This window comes from Protopterus annectens, chromosome 1.part1 (assembly GCF_019279795.1).
Source record: "Protopterus annectens isolate FY-2018-M chromosome 1.part1, PAN1.0, whole genome shotgun sequence".
NCBI classification, from domain to species: Eukaryota; Metazoa; Chordata; order Ceratodontiformes; family Protopteridae; genus Protopterus; species Protopterus annectens.
The window spans coordinates 995,094,267-995,118,070 of NC_056726.1; the positions used below are offsets into that span (position 1 = coordinate 995,094,267).

General features: G+C 45.7%; 1 protein-coding gene across 8 annotated transcripts in view; it reads right to left on the reverse strand.

The window, feature by feature from the left end:
• The window catches only part of CNOT3 (CCR4-NOT transcription complex subunit 3), a 2,226,181-nt gene that overhangs the window by 511,497 nt on the left and 1,690,880 nt on the right, over positions 1 to 23,804 (reverse strand). The window lies entirely within an intron of this gene.

Here is a 23,804-nt window from a genome sequence, read left to right on the forward strand (position 1 = left end):
AGGGACCTGAGCACGTGGCTCATGGATTGGTTTTTTAGACAGAAGCAGATTTTGGCCTTGTTTTTGATGATGGCGTCGGTTTAATATACAAATGTTGAGGCCTGAAAACACCCTCAGAAGCCGGTGCCTGCTCAGCGGCTCAGGACCCATCTAAGGGAGAGACATCCACGGGTTCAATACTTGCAGAATCTCATGGCATACCGGACTCCGAATGGGTCTCGTTAGAGGCCTGCGACTCAAAAGTAGCGGGCATCAGGGGTTGCAAAAGCACCTCACTGAGTACCGGCAAACCGGCGACTAGCTTAGGAGAAGCTTCGTCATCGGTTTTGGACCTCAACGGTCTGTATCTGTCTTTTTCCTTGCGTTTTTTGTGAATTCCATAGTCGGATTGCTAACCGAAGACATTTCAGGATAGTTAAATCTTGAACCAAAATATTTAGAAGCAAAAATATACCGACGCTTAATAGTGCGTTGGTTAAATTTAGCACAAAACCGACAGCAAGGCACGTTGTGATCAGGGCCTAGGCAAGGTATACAGTACAAATGAAAATCCTTATGAGGTATTTGCTTCCCACAAGAAATGCAATTATTAACTTTTACTGACATCAGTAAGGGGCAAGAAAAAGTTTCCCCAACGGGGTACTTAGCTTTAGTTTGAAGTCTTCGGTTCTGAAACTCGAAAACGAAAATTTGTGGTGTCGGCCGACCGGCACTTTCGAAGTGCTTCTGCAAATCGGGCACCGCGCGGCAAGAAAGACTGATTAAAATGGTGTTGGCTGCATGATTTATATCCCTGATGACCTGACATCATGGAAGAGGAGACAGCAACCGATGCCGGACCCAAGACTTTGTTATTCAGGCCGACTGGGGGCAACCTGCCAGCAGATTACCCAAATGTAATGACTGCAACAGTGAAACACGAAGAACATCCCTGTAATATCTGTCTGGCTTACTACGAGCCAGATGCAGAAAATCAGGAGTCAAACTAGATTCTGAAAAAACATCATCAACGATGTCTAGAAAAGGAGGTATAGCCAAAGGCCTAAGTTGAGGAAGAAGAAGAAAATCCCGAAGTCTCTTTTTAGATTCAGAGAAATCCTGACTTTCCCAGTGGAAATGTTCCCTTAAGGAATGTAAAGTTTCTCCAAAAGAGAAATCCTCAGGGGGAGAAGCAGAAGGGATGGAATCTTCTGCATCAGAGTCCTCATAAGTAGGTATAGATAAATCCTGTTCAGCAGAAGAATCAGAAGAAATAGAATCCTGATCTGAAGATTCATAGTCAGTGCCTTGCCTAGGCCTCTTAGCAGGAGGGGGTTAGCTACCCCTGATCAAGGTAATTAAATCTTCAGCCATTTTGATAATTTGTTTTTTAGGCATTGGGGCCTGCACACATGGCCAAAGCGTTGTTTTATTTAGACACAGAAGTAGATTTTGGCCTTAGTTTTGAAGATGGAGTCAGTTTAATATACAAATCTTTAGGCCTGAAAACACCCTCAGAAGCCGGTGCCTGCACATCGGCTCCAGACCCATCTAAGGTAGAGACATCCGCGGATTCAATACTTGAAGCATTATGCGGCATACCGGACTCCGAATGGGTCTCAGTAGAGGCCTGCGAATCAAAAGTAGCAGGTATCAGGGGCTGCGAAAGCACCTCACTGAGTACTGGCGAACTAACGGCTGGCTTAGGAGAAGCGTTGTCGTCAGTTTGGACCTTGATGGTTTGCCTCTGTCTTTTTCTTTGTGTTTTTTAGGGATTGCGGTAGTCGGATTGCTAACCAACGCCATTTCTGGATAGTTAAATCGTGAACCAAATATTTAGAAACAAAAATATACAGACGTTTAATAGTGCGTTGATTAAATCTAGCACAAAACCGACAGCAAGGTACGTTATGATCAAGGCCTATGCAAGGAATACAGTACAAATGAAAATCCTTATAAGGTATTTGCTTCCCACAAGTAATGCAATTATTAACTTTTACTGACATCGGTAAGGAGCAAGAAAAAGTTTCCCCAACGGGGTACTTAGCTTTTAGTGGAACACTTTGGTACTGAAACTTGAACACGAAAATTTCAGAGGTTAGCCGGCCGGCACTTGCAAACTGCTTCTGCTTCGGGCACCGCGCAGCTAGAAAGACTGATGTAATGGCGTTGGCTACATGTTTTATACCCCTGACGTCATGGAAGAATGGACAGCAACTGATGCAGGACCCAAGACTTTGTTAATCAGGCCGACTGAGGGCAACCTGCCAGCAGATTACCCGAATGTAATGACAGCAACAGTGAAACATGAACATCTGACAGTGCGAACCAGATGCAACAAATTTCAGGTATCTCCTGAAGCAATGAACAATGGATATGACAGGCATCCTTCAAGTCCAGGATCACCACGAAGCAGTTGTCTGGAAATAGAGGAAGTAGTCTGCAGGGTGAGCATTATGAACATGGGGACGCTGGCAAACATATTCAAAAAAGAAAGGTCTAACAGTGTTCTTTACTTATGCTTTTGTTTTTTGTTTTTTGGGAAGCAAGAAAAGTATAGATGTGTACACTTACTATAAATGTAGATGTTCGAGTGTATTCACTGTTGCAGTCATCAAATTTGGGTTATGTGCTTGCAGTAGCCCTTAGTCGGCCTGATTAACAGTCTTAGGTCCTACGTCAGTTGCTGTCCCTTCTTCTGTGACGTCAGGTCATCAGGGGTATAAAACATGCAGCCGATGCCATTACATCAGTTTTTCTTGCCCCAGATGTCAGGTGCCCCCCTAATGGGAAGGCATAAAATCTATAAATATACAAGGTTATACCTCCAACAAAAAAGCACACACCAAAAAGCTTTTGAGCATAGTAAAGGAGAGTAGAGGTATAGCCAAAAAAGGTAAGGGGGCTGGAGGGAGGGTAACCAAGACTGCAACAGTGAATTCACTCGAACATCTACATTTATGGTCAGTGTACACAACTGTACTATGTTCTTCGTGTTTCACTGCTGCAGTCATCACATTTGGGTAGATTCCCAAAGCTAAGGATGGGAAGAGGAATTTAGATAGCATTAGGACCAGCTATAGGGCCCTGCAAGACTGCAGTGGCAAAGCCAGCTCTGGATTTAGAGAAAATTGGCAGATGGTAACGCTTGGTGAAAGTATGTACAGAATTCCAGGTAGTGGCTTCTAGGATGTCCCTGGAAGGGACGCCTCTGAGAAAGGCTGTAGAGGTAGATGCAGCCCTGGTTGAGTGGGGTCTGATCCCCTCCGGGATAGATTTTCCATGGCAGAAATGAATGCAATAGGCTATCCATTTGGAAATGGTTTGCTTTGAAATAGTCTTCCCCTCTGCCCCTGCAGCAAATGCCACCAGCAGTTGTTCTGATTTCCTTTGAGGTTTAGTCCTTTCCAAGTCGAATCTAAGTTGTCTGTGCACATCTAATGAGTGCAGTATCTGTTCCCCTTTGTTCTGTGGATTAGGAAAGAAGGCTGGTAAATTAATGGACTGATTAAGGGCCACACTGGATACCACCTTGGACAAGGAGGGGGGATTGGGCCTAAGGGATACCTTGTTTGCATGAAAGTTGATGAAAGGCTCCACTGCCATAAGTGCCTGTAATTCAGATAACCTTCTTACTGAAGCGATTGCTAAAAGGAAAGCAGTTTTCCAAGAAAGGAATTATAAGTCTGCAGTAGTAGCTGGCTTGAAAGGGGGAACAGTGAGTTTCTCCAATACAAAGTTAAGGTCACAGGCTGGAGTTGGAGCTCTCCTGGGTGGTCGTAAGTTTTTGGCCCCTCTGAGGAACTGCTTGAGCAGTGGATGAGAGAAGAGGGGAGGTTCTGTGTTATAAAGAGCTGAAATGGCTGATGTGTGAATTTTGATGGAGGAGGACAGGCCCTTGTGAAGCATCTCAGTTAAGTATTGTAAAATCTGAGGTAAATTGGGCACTGCTATACTCATCCCGTGAGACTGGTTCCAGGCACAGAATCTTTTCCATTTTTCAGCATAAGATTTTCTAGTACTAGGCCTCCTTGCCTCTACAATGATATCCATCACTGGTTTACTGAGGGATGGTAAAGGAGAGATTAGGTAATTAGCCAGGCTGCTAGGTTCAGTGTTTGAAGCTGAGGGTGCAGAATCTGGTTCTCCTGCTGAGACAATAGGGTAGGAGTCTGAGGCAGGTGCCATGGGGCCAACAGTGACACACTGCGCAAGTGGGGGTACCAGTGTTGGCGTGGGCCAGTCTGCTGCAATCAAAATCATCCTTGATTTGTCTTGTTTGATCTTTAATAGTACTTTGGAGAGCAGAGGAGGAAAGGCATAAACTGGTAGCTTTTTCCAGCTGAAGGACAGAGCATCCACTTTCCAAGCTTGTTTGTGGGGAGTCCTTGTGCAAAATTTGTCCAATTGATAGTTCTGGGGGGAGGCAAACAGATCTATATCTGGGCTCCCCCATTTGCTTGTCAACATGTTAAAAATCCTTGGTTCCATTTTCCACACGTGGGTCCATGAGGTTTCTGCTTAGTTCGTCTGCCAGTGTATTTAGTTTTCCTAGCAGGAACTGAGCTTGTAGATTCACTTGGTAGCTCAGGGCTGTATTCCACAATGCCATGGCTAGTCCGCAGAGGGGGTATGAATGTGTACCCCCCTGTTCGTTTATGTACCACATAACAGCAGTGTTGTCAGTCTTTACCATTAATTGTCCTGGAAGAATGTGGTCCTTAAAGGCTATCAGAGCATTCTGTACAGCTAACATTTCTTTCTGACTGATATGCAGGTGCATTTGACTTGGGTGCCATTTGCCCTGAATGCACTTCCCTGCTAGGTGAGCCTCCCATGCATAGTCTGATACGTCTGTTAGTTTTTGGGCAGCAGGGAGTAGTGTGAATGTTAATCCCTTGTTTTGGTGACAGGCCTCTGCCCACCAAAGGAACTCTAGACGTAGGCAAGGTATGATAGGAATCATTGCTTCTAGATCCTGAGAATGTTGACACCATAGGCTTTTCAGATACCATTGTAGTTTCCTCATATGCAGTCTTTCATATGGAATTAGAAAAATGCAGGAGGCCATGAACCCCAAGGCTTGTAGTATTTGCCTTGCAGATAGCAGGGTTTTGGTGGCCACTTGTTTGAAGTAGGCTGTCAAATGAATCTGTTTCTCTGGCGTAAGGAAAGCCATCTAGGAAGTTGTATTCAAGCTTGCTCCCAGGAATATAATTTGTTGACAGGGTACCAGGTGTGATTTCTTTTTGTTTATGGTGTACCCCAGACAAGTTAGCACCCTTTGTACAAAGGCCAGATGATTCAGAAGTATGTCCTGGCTTTCTGCCTGAATTAGACAATCGTCCAGGTATGGGTATATCTGAATATTTCTTTGCCTGCAAAATGCAATGACTGGAGCTAGACACACTGTGAATACCCTGAGCGCAGTAGTTAAGCCCAAGGTCAGTGCAGAGAACTGACAGTGTGTGTAGCCTGCTTTGAAGCATAGGTATCTTTTGCAAGAATCCCTGATTGGGATGTGCAGGTATGCTTCCTTTAAATCTAGTGCTGCCAACCAGGCGCCTTTGCCTAGCATAAGGAGCAACTGGTGAAGAGTCAGCATTTTGAATTTTGGAATCACCAAAAAGGTGCTTAGAGTAGACAGGTCCAGGATAGGACGCCATGAATGGTCTTTTCTGGGTACCAGGAAATGTCTTGAGTAGAAACCTTGTCCCTTTTTCCTCTTCTGGTACCAAGTGAATAGCCCCCCATGCTTCGAGAGAGAAAGTACTTGCTTTTGGGCCTCTGCCCACAGATTTGGGGGTAGATCTGGCCGCCCACTTGGTATTGGTAACGTGTGAAAGTGAAATCTGTATCCCTGGGACACTATATTTAAAACCCATTTGTCCTGGGTAATGAGTTCTTTGCATGAAGAGCAATCCCCCCCCCCCCCCGAAGGGGCAGACAGTTGAGAAGTGCATGGCAGTTTTAAAAAGAAGTCATTGAGAAAGCTCACCACTGGAAGTGGAGGCCCCCCACTGCTTAGTCCTGTGTGTACCCTGGGACTGAAGCCTGGGAGCTCTGCTGGATCTGGGTTTGGACCGAAGGTCTGGAAGAGGCAGGAAAGGACCAATTCTTGGAAGGCCAATGTCTACTACACCTTGGAGATTGTACTTGTAAAAAAATCTTTAACAGTTTGCATAGATTTAGCTTTTTCCTCCACCTTTTTAAGAACTTCTTCTGACTTGTTGCCAAACAGGCGGTCCTGGTTTAAGGGAGCATCCAGTAATTTTGCTTTAACATGATCTGGCAAAGATTACGCCTTAAGCCAAGCATGCTTTCTAAGTACAGACCCAGTTACAGCAGCCCAGCAAGATGCCTCTAGTGAATCAAAACCACACTGCAAAGTATGTTTTCCAACTTGTTCAGCTGAATGTATTAAATCCTGTAAATCCTTATTTTCAGCACAATCCGGAATCAACATCATTTTTGTTAAAGTAATCCAATAATATGCTGCTGATGCTTTAACATATAAAACTGGCAGTTTAAGGCCCTAACGGCCAAAGTTGCAAAGTGTATACCTCCTTACCCCATTTATCCAGTGCCCTGGAGTCTCTATCAGAGGGGGTGGGGCTTTTGGCAGTAGTAGCTTTAAAGCCCTAGGGTCCCCGTGAAATGGTCTCAGGATCCGCAGTAGGATTTTTAAAAAGGAACTTATGAGAGTCGAGGTGCCTGTAATATCTATCAGGTTTTCTGGGAGCAGGAGGTAGAGAGTCAGGGGCCAAGCTAGATTCCGAAAAGGCATCATCAACAATGTCTAGTACAGGAGGTATGGCTAAAGGCCTGTGCTGGGGGCAGGAGTAAGAAATCCCTAAGCCTCTTTTTAGAATCAGAGAAATCCTGACTTTCCCAATGAAAATGCTCCCTGAGGGTATGCAAGGTTTCACCAAAAGAAAAAAAACTCTGGGGGGGATGCAGAGGGAATAGAGTCCTCAGCATCAGAATCCTCATTGGCAGACAAGGTAAATCCCGGTCATCAGAGGAAACAGAAAATTCAGAATCCTGGTCAGAAATATCATAAGCAAATTCAGTGCTAGGTCTCTTAGAGGGGGAAGGCTGTCTTCCCCTGATTAAAGTAATAAGGTCTTCAGCCATTCTTATCATTTGTTTTTAGGCATAGAGGCCTGGGCATGCGGTCTGGGCGTCAGTTTTCTACGCATGGTTCGAGTTTTAGGCCTTGAAGAAGAAGATGGCATTGGTTTAATACGCAAGTCAGTAGGCCTGAATACACCCTCAGAAGCCAGTGTCTGCACAGCGGCTCCGGACCCATCCAAGGTAGAGACATCCGCAGGTTCCACAGTTGAAGCATCTCGTGGCATATTGGACTCTGAATGGGTCTCAGTAGAGGCCTGCGAATCTGACGTAGCGGGTATCAGGGTCTACGAAAGCGCCTCACTGAGTACTGGTGAACTGGTGACTGGCTTAGGAGAAGCGTCATTGGCAGCTTTGGACCTTGGCAGCCTGTCTCTATCTTTGCGTTTTTTCAGAATGTCAGTAGACTGATGGCTTACCGAAGACGTATCGGGATAACTGAACTGAGTACCAAAATATTTAGAAGTGCAAATATACCGACGACGGATAGTTCATGGTTTAAATAAGACACAAAACCGACAGCAAGGGTACGTTGTGGTCAGGGCCTAGGCAAGGTATACAGTACGAATGAAAATCTTTATGAGGTATTTGCTTTCCACAAGTAATGCAATTATTTACTTTTACTGACATCGGTTTAGAGCAAGAAAAAGTTTCTCCAACTGGGTACTTAGCTTTTAGTTGAAGACTTCGGTTCTGAAACTCGAAAACGAAAATGTCAGGAGTTGGCCGACCGGCACTTGTGAACTGCTTCTGCTTTGGGCACCGCATGGCTAGAAAGACTGAGGTAATGGGTTCGGCTGCATGTTTTATACCCCTGACGACCTGACATCATGGAAGTAGGGACAGCAACCAACGCAGGACCCAAGACTTTGTTAAACAGGCCTTCTGAGGGCTACTGCAAGCAGATGACCCAAATGTGATGACTGCAATAGTGAAACACGAAGAATATCTTCTGGAGTAGAAACTCTCTCATTTTTTCCAAAAAGGGACCAGTTCTATGACAGAGTCCAGTATTTGCTGGGAAATAGGAGGGAACAACACAGTTTGGTCAGGCAGATTAGGTGGGAACCCGCTGAACAGAGATTTGGTGGTCTTTCCACTGCCATCTGTAACCCATGCCAACAATGTTTAGCATTCATCTCTCAGAAACCACTGACTGACAGGTCACCTTGTTGACAACGAAGGTGTGAGATGATGCGCTCGACAGGGGATTTGATAAATGCACGTGCTTCACCTTGGCACAGTCAGCAGTTGAGAGGAGAGGTAATTCTTTTTAGGAAGAGAACCCTTTCTTGAAGACATCCTCCAAGAGATAGAACCCAGATGAATATATCTTTAAATTTAGTCAACACTTGGTTAAATGAAAACTACTTTGGTATCTGCACCTGTTTATCAGAGGAATCCGAATGATCTGCCTCAGACAGGTCAGAGTCCTCAGACACAGAATCTTCTTCAAAAGTAGTATCCTTAGCAAACTTACCAGTGGCATGGCCTTACTCATAACATGGATATGCTTCTAGTAGTCAACTGCTTGAACAATGGATCCAGCCATAGCTACCCTCTCAGGTGAAATCACCATTTGGGACTTCTGTCCCTCTCTCTCTGGCATACACTACACATTAATGGGAGAAACAGAATCCCCTAGGAGAAAAGGATCAATACTGGCAGCAGGTTCTACACCCGACTTTGCCCTGCACCTAAAGGGTTTTGTTTCTCCCATACCTGCAGCAGGCAGTGGTACAGCTCTGGCCGATGCTTCTGATTCTCATTGTCATGCACAGCTGTGTTATTACGATCATCCCAAGGGACTTGGAGGTAACAGAAGGTGAGTGGTCTAACAACCTGCCCTAAGCTAAGGTTACTGCGAAGTCACAAGCCTTAGGCGGAGGCATATTTTTTGATTTATTCTTTCATTTAAGTGCAAACGGGGAAGATGGTTGGGGAGCTCTGACTCCAAGTTGGGGAACAAGAAGCTAGCCATCTCAATACCAAATACTGACTTACTCGCTGCACAGTCAGCCCAGCAAGATGATGGACAAATCCTACTCTAAACAGCAATCTAAAGAATGTTTCTGTAGAACTACTACTCTGGAAACTGCACTGAGAAAATGACAGTACTTCCAGTAACACAAAAATGCTTTTATTTACTTTAAGAAAAAAAAAACTAGTTTCAGTCCAAATGAATGGATACAGCCTAAAACAGTGCTAGACACAAAATAAATCAAACTGATGGAAAATTTCTGTCAGAAATTTTTAACACAGAAAATGGCACCAAAAGCAAACTGAAGTCCATTTCTGCAGGGGTTACTATTCTACAGACTACAACACATAAATGACGTCAGTAACCGTTCCAAGCACAAAATTCCCCTAATTAAAAAAAAGGAATTAGTTTCAGTCAAAATGAAAATGAATACATATAGCTTAAAACCATACTAGACCAGAAATAAACCATAACTAACTGTCCTGAAGGGCCATTTTAAGTCTAGCCAATAACCAGAGATCAGAATCAAACCCTGCATCCTTATGCTAAGCATACAAAATAGCACCAAAACCACAATTTAAACAAAATGTTTAAAATTTATTTTTATTTAACATTTTACTGGGAAATCCGACTTGGAACGAAGCCAATTTTCAGTGGAGGCCCAGGGAGAAACGCTCCAGACGCACGCCTTTGTAAAGTGGGAGGTAACCAGACAACCCGGAGGAAACCTACATGAATGCAGGGAGGACATGCAGACTCTGCACAGAAAGCACCCCAGATGAGAATCGAAATGGAGAATCTCTTGCTGTGAGGCGACAACGCAACTGCTGCACCACTGTGCCATCCTAAATTGCTATAATCATACTCCTTCCACCTCAATCACAACCCCAAAGAAAATGTGCAATATCAGCAAGTTTTCTAGTCAAAACTTCCAAATGAATCTTTTAATCAACAGGTTTTAGTGTGCTAGTCAAAGTAAAAACAAAATCATATACAAAATTTCTAATCAGAAAAAAGTTAATGCAGCAAAATACACTACTTGAAGCACTGATAGAAAAGGCAGAGATATAAATGAACTTAAAAGGAGTTTCTTATCTGAGCTCTGCAGCTGATGTCACCCAGTTTGACAGAAGCAATATCCCAAGAGATCTTTCACTGACTGTGGTGCAAAAAAACTGAAAGGGTCCTGTCAGAGTGTGAAGGGCTATCCTGGCTCTGTCAAAGTGACTGGTTCTTCACCCTCACAAACAGTGGGAGACGTTCTGAGCCCTTTGACAGAATGCCATAGGGAAAGTAGCAGGCACTACTACCCATATGTCAGTAAGGCAATGTGTTTGCTGAACATCTGTCCTGGAAGTTACCCTGATAGTTTTGGTTGCTTCAGCACCTTTGACTTTGTTGCAATTGGCCACACCTAAATCATTGCTAGAGTAAACTTCTGAGAGTCCTGAAAGTTGACAACAACAGTAGAGAGAGGTTTGCCCTCTTTTTCTATATTCTCCAGGAAGGATTTAAAATCAGGTCAAAAATAGTGGAACCATAAAAGGATGCAGCTAAGAAACCCACTCTGGTATCGTGGCAAATGCTAAGCAGAAGCCAAGTGTGATGAGGCATAGCAATTACACTGCCTGTAGCTGCATACCAATCTCTCAGTGAGGTTAAAACACCAAGTAAAAACTGCATAATGGAACTGCAGATCTGATCATTCATTTCTCAAAGTATGGGTCTCAGATCTGTCTCTGTCGCATTTACTTAAGACTCTCGGATCTGACTTTCAAACTTTTCCCTTTACCCATAATGCCTCACAGCCCTGTAATACCTCAGATCTCATATGTCGCTTCTACGTGACAAACATGGATCACGCTCTTTTTTTCTGGTTGGTAAACCTTTTTTTATATTTCATGAAAAATCTTTTTTCTCCTACCCATACAGAGGATATTTCTTGTATACTATTGCTGGTACATTTTTCTTTCTAATCCTCTTTTCCAAAAAATCTCTAACCTTTTCATCTTCCTCTGGATATGGCTGAAAAGTCAACATGTTTTAAAAAGTGTTGGCATAAGATACCCAATTCTGATGCCCAGAGGGAGTGCGTACATTGTTTAGGGGCTGCCCACCTTGAAACCTCTCATTAGATTTGTGCAAGTTTTAATTTTTGTGTTTTAAGCGATTGTCGTAACAAACTGATGTTAAAAGAGCTGTTGCCCGTGTCTCCTTCAACTATTGCTTCTGTCTCAGGAGCTCAAACACCAACTAAGAAACAGAAATTGTCTTCGGAGTCCAGGTAGTATAGAAATCTCTCTCCTGCTCTATCTTCGAACCTACTCCAACCTTGCAGCCATCAGTTAAATTACATAAAAGATTGGATCTGATGTTGGGGACACACAAACCTCCTCAATCTCAAAGCCCTCATTTTTTCACCACAGTGCATCTCCTTATGGGTCTAATCACCTTTTTTATGAGACTCTAAAAAGATCATCATGACCCCTTCCACGTCATCCTCTATCAGGTCCTCCTGGAGTCTTTCTGAGGCAGATGTGGATAGGATGATGAGGAAGTTTCTCAGGGCTCAGATACAGATGGTGGTATTACTGTCTCAGTCTCTCATTGAATCTGTGTGCCCCCACACTGTATCTCATCTAGTTGCATCTCCTTTTCCAATCTATCCAGCGGTTTCGAAGTCTAATATCGGAGAACTCAGACAGCAACCCTGACTTGTTCTGCGCTGGCCATCGTAAAGTAGGACTAGGCTCGGAACCAAAGCTTTGGCTCCAGATCTGGGGGGATGGTTTCGACTCTGAGGGTCTTGGAGCCATCACTTCCCCTTGGAGCTGGACAGCTGGGTCTTACTCCTCCCTTGCTGAAGGAGCCCAGGCAGGGTTGGGTAGCAGAAAAGTACAGTTGTGCACACTTACCATAAATGTAGATGTTCGAGTGTATTCACTGTTGCAGTCATTACATTTGGGTTATCCTGCTGGCAGGTTGCCCTCAGTCGGCCTGAATTCCAAAGTCTTGGGTCCTGCGTCGGTTGCTGTCGCCTCTTCCCTGACGTCAGGTCATCAGGGGTATAAAAGATGCAACCGACGCCATTTTATTCAGTTTTTCTTGACTCAGATTTCAGGTGCCCCCAAAAGGGTAAGCTAAATTTATGTAAATAAAACATACATGCACCAGAAATAAGCTTTACAAGCAAATACATCACCTAGGTTGTATAGATTAGAGAAGTAAGGATAAGTTCCAGCAAAAGTAAGGGGGATGGCAGGTGGGTAACCTGGACTGCAACAGTGAATAAACTCGAACATCTACATTTATGGTAAGTGTACACAACTGTACTATGTTCTTCGTATTTCGCTGTTGCAGTCATTACATTTGGGTTGAGTCCCAAAGCTATGGTTGGGGGGCTGGAGCTAAATAGCATTAGGAGCGGCTATGAGGCCCTGCAGAACTGCAGTGGCAAAGCCTACCCTGGATTTAGAGTAAAGAGGCAGATTGTAATGTTTTGTAAAGGTATGCACTGAACTACAAGTGGCAGCCTCTAAAGTGTCTTTGGTTGGTACTCCCCTGAGAAAGACTGCAGAAGTGGCTGCAGCTCTGGTTGAATGTGGCCTAATGCCCTTAGGCACTGGTTTGCCATGCTTTGAGTAGCAGAAATGAATGCAGTGACATATATACTTTGAAATAGTCTGCTTGGAGATGGCCTTTCCTTGTGATACTGTAATTATACTGTAATTATATTGTAATGATACTGCCACTAGTAATTGTTCAGTCTTTCTGAAAACTTTAGTTTGTCCAAGTAGAATCTAAGTTGTCTGTGTACGTCCAAAGAATGCAGAATTTTCTCCCCATTGTTCTGTGGATTTGGATAAAAGGTTGGCAAATGAATAGTTTGGTTAAGGGCTACACTGGATATCACCTTGTGCATAAATGTAGGGTTTGTTCTCAGAGAGACCCTGTCTGGATAAAAAATAATAAAGGGTTCCACAGCCATGAGAGCCTGTAGCTCTGAAACTCGTCTTGCAGAAGTTATTGCTAGGAGCAGAGCTGTTTTCCAAGATAAGAATTTTATATCTGCAGTACCAGCTGGCTCAAAAGGAGGTAAGGTGAGTTTTTCCAAGACATAATTGAGGTCTCATGCAGGTACTGGCGTTCTCCTTGGATGCCTTAAGTTTCCGGCTCCTCTGAGGTACTGCCTTAATACAGGATGAGAAAAGAGTGGTGGCTCTGTATTGTAATGAGCCGAAATGGTACAGGCATGGATTTTAATTGATGAGAAAGATAGGCCTTTGTCCAGCATCTCAGTTAAGTATTGCAAAATCTGAGGAATATTTGGGACAGCTGTATCAGTTCTTTGAGCTTTGTTCCAAGCACAAAATCTCTTCCATTTCCCAGCATAGGATTTTCTAGTACTAGGCCTTCTGGCTTCTAAAATGACATACATCACAGCTTTACTGAGAGGTGTGGTTTGTATGGCTACATTGTCCGCCATGCTGCCAGGTTTAGGGTCCTGAGTTGGCTGTGCAGAATCCGATTGTTTTGATGGGACAGTAGATGAGGTATTTGAGGTAAGGTCCAGGCTGGGCATTGGGACAAGTTCCTTAAGATCGGATACCAGTACTGGCGTGGCCAGTATGGGGCAATCAGAATCATTTTTGGTTTCTTCTGCCTGACCTTTAGGAGTACCTTGGGGAGGAGAAGTAGTGGAGGAAAGACATATACTGATTGGTTTGTCCAGTTGAAAGATAAGGTGTCCACTTTCCAAGCTTGTCTGTGACAAGTCCTTGTGCAGAATCTTTTTAGTTGATTGTTTTGAGGGGAGGCAAATAGATCTATGTCCAGGCGTCCCCATTTCTTTGTTATCATGCTGAAGACTTGTGGATCCAGGTGCCACTCGTGGGGATCCATGAGGTTTCTGCTTAGTTCGTCTGTCAGAGTGTTTTCCTTTCCTGGCAGGAATTGTGCCTGCAGATGAACTTGATAAGTCAATGCTATGTCTCAAAGTCATGGCTAGTCTGCACAGGGGATAAGAATGAGTGCCCCCCTGCTTATGTACCACATGACCATGGTGTTGTCTGTCTTTATCAGTAGTTGTCCTGGATGAAGTTGGTCCTTGAAGGCTGTCAGTGCATTTTGAACAGCTAGCATCTCTTTCTGATTGATATGCAGATGCTTTTGGTTTCTGGACCAGGTGCCCTGAATGCCTCTTCCTGCCACGTGTGCCCCAGCAGGCATAATCTGATGCATCCGTCGTTAGGCTCTGCCTGGCTGGGAATAGTGAGAATGGCTGTCCCTTGTTTTGGTGAAAAGCCTTTGCCCACCATCGAAACTCCTGTTGCAGGCAGGGAATTAGAGTAATCATTGTTTCCAGACTGTGGCAATGTTGCGTCCAAACACTTTTTAGGTACCATTGGATTTTCCTCAAATGCAGTCTTGCACATGGAATTAGTAAGATGCAGGATGCCTTGAAGCCCAAAGCCTGCAGAATTGTTCTTGCAGATAACTGAGCCTTTGTTGTCATTTCCTTGAAATAGGTAGTCAGTTGCCTTTGTTTGTCTTGAGTGAGATAAACCATCTGGGCAGTTGTATTTAAGCTTGCACTCAGGAATATTATCTCTTGAGAGGGTACTAGTTTTGATTTCTTTTTGTTGACTGTGTACCCTAGGCATGTTAAAAGTCTTATCAAAAACATCAGATGCTGTAGTAAAATGTCCTTGTTCTCTGCTTGTATGAGGCAGTCGTCCAAGTAAGGATATATTTGTATTCCTCTTTGTCTGCAGAATGCAATTACTGGTGCCAGGCACTTTGTGAAGACCCTGGGTGGAGTAGAAAAGCCAAAGGGCAGTGCAGAGGATTGGTAATGCTTTGAGCCAGCCTTGAATCTGAGGAATCTTCTGCATGTCTGTCTGACTGGGACATGCAGGTATGCCTCTTTTAGGTCTAAAGTCACGAGCCAAGCCTTGCTGGCCAGCATGGGCAGAAGCTGCTGTAAGGTCAACATTTTTGAATTTTGGTATATCCAGGAAAGTGTTTAGAATAGATAGGGCCAGTATTGGACTCCATGCTTGGTCCTTCCTCAGTACCAAGAACAGTCTTGAGTAAATTCCTTGTCCCTGCTCTTGCTGAGGCACTTGTTGAATAGCCCTCATGTCCATGAGAGCTGCAACTTGTTTTTGAGCCTCTGCCCATTGATTTTTTGGCAGGTTTGGCCAACTGTTTGTCCTTGGTAGGGTATGGAAATGAAACATGTAGCCTTGAGACACTATGTCTAGAACCCATTTGTCCTGGGTTATAATGTGCCAATTTTGAGAAAAAAGTGCTAGTTTTCCCCCTAAGGGTGCTGCCAGAAGATAAGTGCTTGGTGCAGGGGGGGAAGTCATTGGGACGGTTTCCTGTATGAGTGTGATTTGTCCTCTCCACCTTTGGCGGTAGAGGCACTCCACTGCTTAGACCTGTAGGATCCTTGCGGCTGTGATCTGCCTCTGGGGCGTCTGGATCTGCCCCTTTGAGGTCTGTCTGAGACTGGAAAGGACCAATTCTTTGTAGGCCAGTGTCTGCTAAATCTAGGTGGCTGTACCCGTAAGAAATCCTTGACCGTTTGCATAAATTTAGCTTTGTCTTCCATTTTCTTTAACACCTCTTCTGCCTTAACACCAAACAAGGTATCATGTTGTAAAGGAGCATCTAATAATTTTGCTTTAACATGGTCAGGCAGATTTTGTTCTTTTAACCAAGCATGCCTCCTAATGACAGAACCCGTAACAGCGACCCTGCAGGAGGCCTCCAGAGAATCAAAACCACACTGCAAAGCATGCTTTCCAACTTGTTCAGCTGCATGCAATAAATTTAGAAGTTATGTACCTACCATAACGTTCCATGTTAGTTGTCTTCTCTCGCCTTCTTTCTTGCTGGATGGGTTCGGAGCCGACTCGGCACTTGCTAAGCTCGAGAGTCACTTATACCAGCTCGAGGCAGCCCCGTATCCCATGATGCAAGGCGGTAATTACCCAGATCTCGTTTGGTATCTAGAGGAAAAACTGCCTATAAAACTTTCCACCAAGAAAAGAGGAACAACTAACCTAAAAAGGCTGTGAAGGGAAACCAGGTAATCAAGGTCAAGAACTAACTGGTGTCCAAAGAAGAAGAATCTTCCAGAGAAATAGGGAGATCAAGGTCTGTCCAGGCTAGGGAGGGACGCAAGAAAGAAGGCGAGAGAAGACAACTAACATGGAACGTTATGGTAGGTACATAACTTCTAAATGTTAAGTTGTCAATCTCGCCTTCATTCTTGCTGGATGGGACCGCGTCCCTAGCACCTCTATCCTGGGTGGCTCAATCAGACTCTTGAGAACTGTGGAACCAAAGCTTGCCCTGTCCCTGGAGGCCAAATGCAATTTGTAATGAGAAACGAAGGTATGAGGAGTGGCCCAAGTGGCTGCTGCACAAATAGTATCTAAGGGTAGCCTAGCCTGAAAAGCTGTAGAAGTGGCTAGGCCTCTTGTGGAATGTGCTTTAGGTTTTGAGCTCAGTTGTTTGCCCCTAAGCTGATAAATATCAGAAATGGTGGAAGACAGCCATCTGGATAAGGTCACTTTAGAAACAGGGAGACCTTTTTTATTTTCAGCATAAGAAAGGAAGAGCTGATCAGACTTCCTAAATTGCTTCGTTCTGTCCAAGTAATATCTGAGTTGGCGATGAACATCTAGGTAATGTAATTTTTGTTCCGCCCTGTTAGAATAATTTGGAAAAAATACAGGAAGATCAATGGATTGGTTTAAATTTGTCTTAGAAGCAACCTTGGGCAAAAAGGATGGATTGGTTCTCAAGGATACTCTGTCCTTGTGGAAGACCAAATAAGGGGGACGAACACAGAGGGCATGAAGTTCAGAAACTCTTCTAGCCGAGGTAATAGCGACTAGAAAAAGTGTCTTCCAAGAAAGAAACTTTAATGAACATGAAGCAGCCGGTTCAAAAGGGGGAAGTATCAAGGATGTCAGCACTAAATTTAGGTCCCACTGTGGTGGAGGATCCCTAACAGGGGGTCTAAGAAGGAACACTCCTTTGAGAAAGGCTTTACAAAGTTTGTGGGACATAATGTTGTGGTCTGCAAATCAGACATGAAAATTCGAGACTGCTGCCAACTGAACTTTGACTGTGGAAGACGAAGAACCTGAGTGAAAAATTTCCGCTAGAAAATCCAAGACTGACTGAATAGGGGCAGTAAAGGGGTCTAATGTTCTTAGATTTTGCCCAAAAGGAGAAGTGTTTCCACTTGCTAGAGTAAATCCTCCTAGTAAAGGACTTAAGAGAAGCTACTATGATATCTCTGATGGGGTTAGAGATCATAGGAAGCCAGGCTAAGGAAGGAAGTGGAGCAACCAAGCTGTGAGGTTGAGGGAAGGAACAGACCGGTGCAGTTGACCCGACTGGTGGGTCAGACGATCTGGAGCTGGGTCCAGATGCCAAGGCTGCACCAAGAGATGGCGATGAAGGCACAGGAACCAAATTTGTCGAGGCCAGTAAGGGGCAATGAGAATCATTTTGGCTCTCAAAACGGTAGCTTTCTGGAGTACTTGTGGTATCAATGGAAAGGGAGGAAAAGCATAAAGGAGTCCCCGGGGCCAATCTTGGGTAAGAGCGTCTCTGGGGGGATGGCCCGGAAGTGGTAGAGAGAGAAGTAGTCTGGGCATTTGCTGTTTTGAGGTGTAGCAAAAAGATCGCAGCATGGGCGGCCCCATTTCTGAAAAATCTCCTCCACTATGGATTGCTTGAGAGACCACTTGTGAGGCATGAGTATAGCTCTGCTCAATCTGTCCGCTATTATGTTGGTTTTCCAGGGAATATACATTGCTACCAGAAACCGATGAGAGGAGATCGCCCATTACCAAAGTTTGAGAGCCTCTCAACACAAAGGATAGGACTTGGTTCCGCCCTGCTTGTTGATGTACCACACGACGGACATGTTGTCCGTGTGAACTGCAATAGTTCCTAAGGGAAGAAAGCCGTTGAGGGCTTGCAACGTTAAAAGCACTGCTCTCATCTCTAGGACATTTATGTGTAGGTGATATTCGAACGGTTGCCACGTGCCATGAACCATCCTGCCCTGATAATGCCCCCCCCCCACCCGATCAGGGAGGCATCTGAAGTGACCGTGGCTACCGGGGCCGGGGGAACAAATGGTCTGCCCTGATGGACTAGAGGAGAGGAAATCCACCAGGATAGATGGTTCTTGCAGGTTTGTGTCACCGGGATCTTGTGACGCACGGGAAGCTGCTGGAAGGACCATTGGGTGAACAACATCCATTGTAGGAGACGCATGTAAAAACGTGCCAGAGGAAGAAGTGTGATGGCAGCTGCCATGAGGCTCAACACTTTCAGGACCAACCTGGCTTGTACCCTTTTGCTGGATAGGATGATCCGAACGTGGTTTTGGATATCTAAGATTCTCTGACTTGTTAGGTTTGCTGACATCCGCGTAGTGTCTAGATTTGCGCCTATAAAGGTAATAGATTGGCAGGGCGATGAGGAAGACTTTTCGAAGTTGACCGAAATTCCTAACTGACCGCAGAGACGTAGAGTGTAATCTCTGGCTTGGAGAAGTTGATACCTGGTGGTGGCTGAGAGGAGCCAGTTGTTGAGATATGGAAACACCTGGAATCCTTGACGTCTCAGGTGAGCCGTGACCATTGCCATGCATTTGGTGAACACTCTGGGGGCTGTAGTGAGACCAAAGGGCAGGGCTCTGAATTGAAAATGACTGGTCCCCAGCCGAAAGCGGAGAAACCTTCTGGAGCGTCTGTGGATTTTTATGTGACTACGCATCCTGAAGGTCTATGGAGCACATCCAGTTGTCTTTGCCCAGAAAAGGCAAAATCGATTGAAGTGTGACCATCCGAAATCTTGTCTTTTTGACAGACTTGTTGAGCCTGCTGAGGTCTAATATTGGTCTCCAGTCTCCCGTCTTTTTGGGAACCAAAAAGAACCTTGAGTAGATTCCGGACTCTAAATCGTCTGTTGGAACTGGCTGGATGGCCCTTTTTTTTAGAAGCTTTGAAACCTCTAGTTTTGCAATTTCCCTTAGACCGGGTGGAACGTCTGGAAGGGAACTTTTCTGAGGGAAGGGGCTTTCCTCGAAAGGAATCTTGTAACCCTCGGATATGATCGACTGTACCCATCTGTCTTGAGAGAGGGAAAACCAGGCTTCTGGGTACAGCGACAATCTCCCCCCGACTGCCTCCAAGGGTGGACAGTCGGGCAACACCTCAGGGATGCTGGAAGGGCTTGTCAGAGAGAGGCTCTCTGCTGCCCTGGTTCTGCGGACCCCCTCTGCCCCTAGGGCGGCGTCTATTGTTATTACCCCCTCTGCCTCTGGGGGTAAATTGACCACGTGCGTCAGGCGCGACTCCCTGAGATTTTCGGAACCACATTTTCCCTCTCTTCTGACCTTTGGGATAAGGCCTAGAAGGGGTGGAGAAACGAACTCCTACGGCAGAAAGAGTCTTGCCGTCTTGCTCGCACCTGGTCAAAGTGTCCTTCACCTGAGGGCCAAACAATGTTGCCCCATCAAAGGGAGAGTTTGTGAAGGACGCCTTAAAGGGGTCTGCAAAATTACAGAGCCGCATCCAGGACTGACGTCTGAGAGCCACTCCTGTGCCTGCAGCTCTACTCGCCCCATCGGCTGCATAAGAAATGAGCCGCATGGAGGAGTTGGCTATGGAATTAAGGATTCCCAGCTGAGAGGCAATCTTTTCCTGAGCCCCTGCTGCTGACGGATCCTGTACTACTTCACCCAATTCTTTGAGGATGTCTCTTTGAAGTCTGGTGAAGTGACAAATAATTCAGCGAACGCATAGCAAAGGTTGCTGAGGAAAACATCCGCTTGCCATACCTGTCCATGGTCCTAGACTCCTTGTTAGGAGGATGGACTGGCACGGAAGGATCTGCAAGTTCCTTTTTGGTGGCGGCCGCCACCACCATGGCATCAACCGGGACACCTTTAGTAAGAAACTGCTTTTCAGCGGGGGCCGTGATAAATTTTGAAGGTCTCCTGGGGACTGGTTCCACCGAATCAGGACATGCCCACGCCTTTCAAGCTATGACCTCCATGAGAGGGTCGAAAGGCGGAGACATCCAGGAGGTGGAGGGTCGAGATCCAAAAGCCTCCAGGTATACCGATTCATCCTCGGAGGGATTAATGGAGGGCCAGTTCCCCCTCTGTTTCAGGAGTTCAAGGATGTCTGAAAAGGAGATATCCTCAGAGGGGGATCTTGGGGACCCCTCCGACTCATCTAAATCGGTATCTGATGTTGTAGACTCAGGGGAGTCTAAGTGCTTCCTCTTGCAGGTCCTCTTACGTGGGGGTTCACCTGAAGGATCAGGAGAAACCTCGGAAGAGGAAGTTCTTCCCAATGGGGAGACCTGGGGTGATGGATCTCTGGGTCCGGGAGCAAGAGAGCGGGAAGAGGCATCTACAGGCACCATAGAGGGAGGAGCTAAAGGAACCGACTGCTGACTAAGCTCAGGGGCTAGCACACTCCTCATCACCTCGAAGGCTCCCCTCCCAGGGAGGGCAGAGAGATCCCGCTCCAAAGAAACAGGGATCCCTGGTCCCACCAAAAGGGAAGGCTCTGAAGCAGATGTCGGGGCCGAGCTCACCAAGGCCGAAGCTCCGAGAGGGAGAACGGGGTCGGACAAGGGTCCGGATGCCACTCGCCCCCTCGGAACCGACCAGGGAAGCCTGACGCCCGGATCCCTCCAAGGAAGGTCTCAAGGAGGAGATAGGAGTCGAGGACGACGGAGCAGAAAGGTGCAATATCGGCTCCGAAGCAGTAACAGTCACGGTACCAATAATCTCCGGCTCCGAACTCTGTTGGAGAGTCGAAGGAGGAATTTCAGGAGGGTGTAGAATAGCGGTCGTCTTTTGAGACAGGCTATGGAGCATCTAGGCTAGTGCCTGTGATTTTAATAGCCTACTCACCACTCTCTCTAAGTCATGGTCTGATAGCCTGGAAGACCTCGATGATCGGCTCCGATGGCTCCGCTCCGAAAGCAAAGGGGAGGCTGGAGCCGAGTGTATAGATTCCAATGAAGGAGATCTGGACCTCTTTTTGGACGGAGCCATCGGAGCCGAAGAACCTTCGGCTCCAGGCGGAGCCGACAACTTGTCGGCTCTGAGCGGAGACAAAGATATCTCGGCTCCAGCCGGAGCCAAGACATGCTTCGACGCTAGGGTGTCGGCTCCGGCCGGAGCCGACACAGGTGCCGAAGCCAGGGTATCGGTGTTGAACGGTGCCGATACTGAAGCTTCCAACAAGGAAGGATCGGCTCCAGACGGAGCCGATGTCGACTCTGGCGGAGTCAGAACCAAGACCACAGACTTGGACGCCGAAGTCTGGGTCTTGGAAGGCTTAGAGGGCTTCCCGGAGCCGACCTTAGCCGGGGAGCTCTCAGGCTTAAGAAGACCCCTGAGGATCAACTTATTTCGACGTTCCTGCAGGACTCTCTGGCTGAAAGAATGACAGATAGCACAGGAGTCCTGCAGGTGTAGGGGTCTCAGGCAATAAATACAAGAAGTGCGACCGTCTGTCAGAGACATCTTCTGACAGCACGAGTCACACTTCTTGAAACCTGAGACCCTAGTATCTTTGGACATGTCTGAGTCCTAATACACACACACACCAATCAGACAAAAAAGACACTAATAAATAAAAGGTCAGAACAGTGAGACACAACACCCACACACCTAAGGAAAATCCTAACAGGAACTGTGAGGGAGGGTAAGGCCTAAGGCCCAAAACACTAGAAACTTAGAATAAGGGAAGTAAGGGGAATGGGTATGGAGCTAAAAAACTATAAAGAATAAATTTTTAGGGAATTGGGTATCTAAATCTTTCACAAATAGCAATGAAAAATCACTTACCAGGAGCTGGTAAAAAAGATGACCTCATTAGCGAAGTGGCAAACGAGATCTGGGTAATTACCGCCTTGCATCATGGGATATGGGGTTGCCTTGAGCTGGTAAAAGTGACTCTCCAGCTTAGCAAGTGCTGAGTCAGAGCCGAGGATCGGCTCCGAACCCATCCAGCAAGAATGTAGGCAAGATTGACAACTTAACATCTTGTATTTCTTTGTTTTTGGCACATTCAGAATTTGCCATAATTTTCTGTTTAAGCAGTGTCATGATATATTGCTGATATTTGAGCATATGAAGCTGGCAATGTAAGGCCCTTATAGCCAAAGTAGCAGATGTGTAAATCTTTTTTCCCCATCTCTCCAGAGACCTAGAATCCCTATCAGAGGGGGAAGGGTTTTTTGCAGTAGAAGCCTTGACCCCTTTTGGACCCTGAGAAATAGTTTCGGGGTCTGCAGAAGGGTTTTTGAAAAGGAATTTATGAGAGTCAGGGACCCTGTAGTATCTGTCCGGCTTAACAGGAGCTGGAGGTAAAGAGTCAGGGGTCAGACTGGACTCCAAGAACACATCAACAATATCCAACACAGGTGGAATAGCTAAGAGGCCTGTGTTGAGGAAGTAAAAGGAAGTCTCTGAGCCTTTTCTTAGATTCTGAAAAATCTTGGCTCAACCAGTGGAAGTGCTCCCTCATGGTATGCAAGGTTTCCACAAAAGAATAGTCCTCAGGAGGAGAAGCTGAAGGAAGTGATTCTTCAGCATCAGAATCCTCATGGGGGGGATAGAATATTCATGATCAGAAGAGGAATCAGAAGAAATGGAAACCTGATCTGAAGATTCATAGTCTGTCTTCTTGCCTAGGCCTCTTATCAGGAGGGGGATGGGAACCCCTGATCAAGGTAATTAAGTCTTCGGCCATTTTGAGCATCTGTTTTTAGGGCATGGAGGCCTGTCCTTGTGGCTGGTAAACTTGTTTCTTTGTCTTTAAAGGTGTTTTAGTCTTTGAAGTTGGTTTAATATATAATTGTTTAGGTCTGAATACACCCTCAGAAGCCGATGCCTGCACAGCGGCTCCAGACCCACCTGAGGGAATAACCTCCAAGGCTCCAATACATTGAGTTTCCTGCAGCCTGGTAGACTCCACGTGGGAGTCGGTAGTGGCCTGCGACTCAAGTAGCGGGCGTCAGGGGCTGCGAAAGCGCCTCACTGAGAACTGGTGACTGGCTTAGGAGAAGCTTTGTCATCGGTTTTGGACCTCGGTTGCCTGTCTTTTTCTTTGCGTTTTTTGTGAACTCCAGTAGTCGGATGGCTATCAGACGACATTGTATAATTAAATCTTCGCCCAAAATAGATTAATGCAAAATCGTACCAACGCTTAATTGTGCGTTGGTTAAATCTAGCACAAAACCGGCAACTAGCAACGTCGTGGACAGGGCCTAGGCAAGGAATACAGTAAGAATGAAAGTCCTTATGAGGTATTTGCTTCCCACAAGAAATACAATTATTAACTTTTTCTGACATCAGTCTGGAGCAAGAAAAACGTTTCCTCAACGGGGTACTTAGCTTTTAATTAAGACTTCGGATCTGAAACTCGAACATGAAAATCTCAGGAGTCAGCGGACCGGCACTTGCAAACTGCTTCTGCTTCGGGCACCGCGCGGCCAGAATGAATAAAATGGTGTCAGCTGCATCTTTTATACCCTTGACGACCTGACGTCAGGGAAGAGACGACAGCAACCGACGAAGGACCCAAGACTTTGGAATTCAGGCCGACTGAGTGCAACCTGCCAGCAGGATAACCCAAGTGTA